The sequence below is a fragment of the Leptonychotes weddellii genome, chromosome 1 (assembly GCF_054177405.1).
Source record: "Leptonychotes weddellii isolate Sample4059 chromosome 1, ASM5417740v2, whole genome shotgun sequence".
NCBI classification, from domain to species: Eukaryota; Metazoa; Chordata; class Mammalia; order Carnivora; family Phocidae; genus Leptonychotes; species Leptonychotes weddellii.
In genome coordinates, this window is record NC_138369.1 from 109,061,068 (window position 1) to 109,066,431 (window position 5,364).

At 38.3% G+C, this 5,364-nt stretch overlaps 1 long non-coding RNA gene across 1 annotated transcript; it reads left to right on the plus strand.

Moving 5' to 3' along the window:
• The first annotated feature begins 308 nt into the window (after positions 1 to 308).
• On the plus strand, positions 309 to 4,223 carry LOC145717186 (uncharacterized). Its single transcript, XR_014140255.1, has 3 exons — positions 309 to 550; positions 1,784 to 1,983; positions 3,943 to 4,223. It is a non-coding gene; the product is annotated as an uncharacterized LOC145717186 (long non-coding RNA).
• The last annotated feature ends 1,141 nt before the right edge of the window (positions 4,224 to 5,364 follow it).

A 5,364-nucleotide genomic window follows, 5' to 3' on the forward strand; every position in this document is an offset into this window, starting at 1 on the left:
CATGTATATAAAATTAATATATACTAGCTTGCATGCCTGTATCCTTAAAGTCGCAGAAATGTCTTTTCCAACTTGCTGTTCTCTTCGATGAGAACAGGATCCTCCCTTCACACTTGATTCCTCAAGTAAAAAAGAAGGGTGTGCCAATCCAGGGGTACACAAATGCATTGAAACCCAACGGAGCTGGTTCAATCAACTAGAAACTGCTCCCTTAAGTGGCCAACTCAGTGCTTAACTAATCAACTAAAACTGGCAAGAAATTAATCTGGAATTTCCCAAGTACTGGGTGGGGTGTTTTAGATAAGTTTTGAATTGAATCCAAAGTAATATAAGAGTGCATGTTCATATTTAACTAAGAAACTGAACAAAAGCTTTACTAATCTAAAAAAAAAGATTAGGAAATCCTAATAAACACAATAAGGAAAAGGAATAATAATAATAGATTTTTAAGAACTGTGTTTGGATGTAGATGAGCTCAGAATGCGTATTTGAAGTAGTTTATTTTTATTTCAAGTTGTGGCTTCCCTTCATAGGCTGTGTGAGATCAAAGGTTTGCTTTTTAAAAAATTTTATTTATTTATTTGGGGTGGGGGAGTGAGCACAGGGGAGGGGGAGTGGGGGGAGAGGGGGATGGGGTAGGGGGGTGGAGGAGCAGGGGGACAAGCAGACTCCCTGTAGAGCTTGGAGCTTAGCAGGACCCTGAGATCATGACCTGGGCTGAAATCAGAAGTCAGATGCTCAGCCGACTGATCTACCCAGATGCCCCCAGACCAAAAGTTTTTGTGCTTTTTCCCCACCCTATTGTTGGGTCCAAAATTCGACCCTGTCACTATTTGTGTAATTACAAATTGTGTGCATTGATAAGTCCAATCAATTTCAAGCCTTATTAGAATAAATCTTAAAAATTTAAAGAGGCTAGAGTTCTATGAGAAATGAGTATACAAGTCCTGGATGTGTTGCTCCTGTGGTCTTGACCTTCCCCTGGCATGGACAATGAGCAGTTAATTCAAGAACAGAAAGTAAAACAATGTCATTTGAAAGAAAACAAAACTTAGGGACTGCGAATTTTCACAGGATCTGTGTTGGGAAACCGCCCCCTGTTGGTTCCCCTGAAGAGTGCACTAGATAGGACAGAGACACATGAGGGCTCTTTTTGCTGGTTTTCTCAGCAAAAAGCCAGCCTTCTTCAACCTCCAAAGTGAGGAGAATTGTGATCTTAGAGCTTCCCTCTTACTACTGTGGGCAGCCGTCTCAGGAAGGAGATGCCAAAGTTGTTCGCCTGGAAAATGTCACAATACCAGGGCCATGTATTCGGTGGAGATGTTACATAGACATTAACTTTATCCATAAATGTCTCTTCTAACTTCCCTCACCCTCCTTTCATGCCAGGAGATGGAGTGAGAAAGGGAAGGGAGCATGAGCTGCAGTCTAAGGGAGTTAGTTCCAGTCAGAGCATTGCTGTTGTCAAGCTGTGGGTCCTTGGACAAGTCATTCAGCTTTCTGAGCCTGAGATTCCAGCTTGCCCACATCTCCATCACCTCCAAGTGGTAATAAAGACCAAATGAGGCATGGGGGTGCTTTGTTTATGCAAACATGAAGTATTGGTGTTAGTACCTGCTTAGGAAGAGTAAGAATGCATGGAAACATCATTTTCTCATTCAAAGGACTGAGGATTGGAGAGTAAAAAGAATCACCCCAGGTTTCCGTCTGTTTCCACTTTTGAGGTCCTGGGAGGCATTCTGATCTAAAAAGAATGCAAATACTGTCACTGTGGTTTTTGCAGGTTACGCATCAGCTCTATGCTTCTATTACATTATCAGCAAAATGAGGAATGGTGTGGATGCAAGAAATGCATTACATCTCTAAAGTTCTTCACAGAGACTAGAGTTGCAAGAAGCACTCATTATTTAAGCATAAGTGGTATCAGCGAAGAGCTGAAGTGAATTAATCCTCTTATTATTATAATAAGGAGCAAATTTCAAGGTAAGTAATGAAAATAATTATCATAAAGTTAACAGAATTTTTACAATTTGTTGCAATTTCTAGTCCAAAGAATGTTGGGGAGCTGATTTGATGTGGAGAGGACATATATTTTCTTGGACACTATTGTAGGATGGCACAATGCAACATCCTTTAGCTCATGTTACCCTGGGCAACACCATCAAAGGAGGATCATTTTTCATGAATAAGTAAATAAGTAAGTTTTTTAAAAAATCAATCTTCTAGAGGGATTTGTAAAATTCTTTGATATTTAAGCCTGTACCTTGTGGAAACATTTATTGTCTTACCATCTTTACCCATTTCCTCTTCTTTAGTTGAATTTACCTGATTCTTTGTGTATTTTTACTTCTTTGGTTTTTACTTAGTCTCTTGACACACGATTATACATGATACTGGAGCAGTTCTCCAACATCGTTTTCATTAATTTCATGAAATTCTACATCTTTTTTTTTTAAGATTTTAATTATTTATTTGAGAGAGAGACAGAGAGTGAAAGAGAGCACAGGTGGGGAGGAGAGGGAGAAACAGGCTTCCCGCAGAGCAGGGAGCCTGATACGGGACTCGATCCCAGAACCTTGAGATCATGACCTGAGCCAAAGGCAGACACCCAGGCACCCCGAAATTCTACATCGTTTGCAAGAATTGCAACTTCACTTTGCCACCTAATTCCTTTGTGTTGTCAGATGTTTATAATACTCTACCATCAGTAAGAGACAGACCAAAAAATTTTGACTGGTTGATCAGGAATATTCATTCAAGCCAAGCTGGGAAAGTTGCGTGAAAGGGGAACAATTTTGTAAGTATTCAGTTCATCAAAGAATACTTTCATGTAATGACAAACTTCCTTCCTGTAAAACTGTGTCTTAAAGGAATTTGGGTAATGAAAACCGAGATTGTGCCTGATAATGCTTCTTCCAATAGAGAATTCTTTTCTGTGTTTGTTGATTGAGCCATAATGGATTTAGGCTAACCCATATTTACTGTCATATAAAGGAATAGCATTTGTTTGTCAGTTCCCAGTCTGAGTTTAGGAATGCTAATTTTGGAAAATAATTTTACATTTTATTAAAAACTGTCGATAGCTTAATGTCAAACAAAACTAAAAAGTGATAACTTACTGTGCTTATTGTTTCTACAGTAAAGACTATACTTTTTCTCATATAAAATGCTGGTAATTCAATCAAAAGCACAACTAACAGAATGAAAGATTGGGAGAAGATAGTCATAATACATATATTCAATGAAGGACTTGTATCCAGGTTTAAAACTTAATTTTAAAAAATGAGCAAGTGTTAAAAAAAAAAAAAGAGCAAGTGTTTAATAGGCATTTCACTAAAGAGTGTATCCAAATAACTAAGAGACAGGACACCTGGGTGGCTCAGTCAGTTAAATGTCTGCCTTCGGCTCAGGTCATGATCCCAGGATCCCTGGATCGAACCCCGCATCAGCCTCCCTGCTCCATGGGGAGTCTGCTTCTCCCTCTGCCTGCAGCTCCCCCTGCTTACAGGTGTTGGTGTAGATGTGGAGCAACTGGAACTCTCATAAATTGCTGATAAGAATATAAATTGTATAGGGGCGCATGGGTGGCTCAGTTGGCTGGGCATCTGCCTTCGGCTGGGGTCTTGATCCCAGGGTCCTGGGATTGAGCCCCGAATTGGGCTCCTTGCTCAGCGGGGAGCCTGCTTCTCCTTCTCCCTCTGCTGCTCCCCCTGCTTATGCTCACTCACTCTCTCTCTCAAATGAGCGAATAAAATCTTAAAAAAAAAAGAGTATAAATTGTATAACCTCTTTAGAATATAGCTTGACAGTATCTACTGAAGCTGAGCTCATGTATACTCTATGACCCAGCAATTGTACTTTTGAGTATATGCCCAACAGAAATAAGTGCTCTGTTCACCAACAAGACAAGTACAAGAATGTTTATACCTTCTTTATTAATAGCCTCAAACTGGAAAGAACTCAGTACAGTAGAATGGATAAATAAATCATTGTCACTTCTATTGGAATACTACATAGAAATGAAAATGAACTACTGAGCTTTGTACCAATGTGGTAAGTCATAATGTATGATTTATACAAAGTTCAAAAACAGATGAAACCAATCAATGGTGATAGAGATGAAGACAATAGTCATCCTGGGTAGGGGCCAGTATTGAGAGGGAGATAACACAAGTGAACCTTCTGGGGTATTGGAAATGTTTTATATTTTTATATGGGTGGTGGTGTACATGGGTATATGTAAAAATTAAATGAGTTATACATGTATACATATATATTATACATATATAATTTATATATTACTATACCTGTAATATTTAACTATATATAATACAGGAAAAAGGCTAGCATTGAGTGAAAATTCTGTTGCTAAGGAACCTGTACCTTTAAATGCAAACATTTTCAAATCTTAACAATGTAGCATATTTCACTAGGGACAGAAAAACCTAAAAATATTATCTTTTTATAAAAAAAGACTGGATGGGGCACCTGGATGGCTCAGTTGGTTAAGCCTTTGACTCTTGATTTTAGCTCAGGTCATGGTCTTAGGTTGGTGAGATAGAGCCCCAAGTCAGGTTCCACACTAAGCAGGGAGTCTACTTGAGATTCTCTCTCCCTCTCCCTCTGCTTCTCCCCCCATCTCTCTCTCTCAAATAAATAAATAAATCTTAAAAAAAAATACTGGAAAGACATTTAATAAGAGGTTAATTTTGTATGGGATTGTTGGTTGTCTTTATTGTCTCCTTTATACTTTTCAATATTTTTTCAATTTTCTATGATGAGCCTGCCTTAATTTATAATCAGATAAAAATATGCAAATAATTTTTAAAGTATGTGCTAAAATGTCAACTAAAAGTAGTATCTCATTTAATTTCAATTCATTGAGTTATTAACATTAAATAGTTTTCCTCTGTGTATTTTTTTAATAAAAGAAAATTGAAAATTATGTATCTTTGGGCTAATACTCTTCTGGATAATAGACATTGAAGGTACATATTTTTTTGTTTCTTTTTCTTTTTTTTTTAAGATTTTATTTATTTATTTGAGAGAGAACAGGATTGGGGGGAGGAGCAGAGGGAGAAAGAAAAGCAGACTTCCCACTGAGTGGGGAGCCAGATGCAAGGCTCAATCCCAGGATTCCAGAATCATGACCTGAGCCAAAGACAGACGCTTAACTGGCTGAGTCACCCAGGTGCCCCTATTTTTTCTTTTATTAAAGCCATATGCAAGGTTGTGTCTTGCTTGTTTTATCTGAAAGCAGTAGAGCCTGGTGTGAAGCATGTGGGTTCACATCTGACCACCTGGTGCATAGACTCAGCTCTACTGTCTTCTGATCCATGACTACAGGCAACTGACTTACCTACT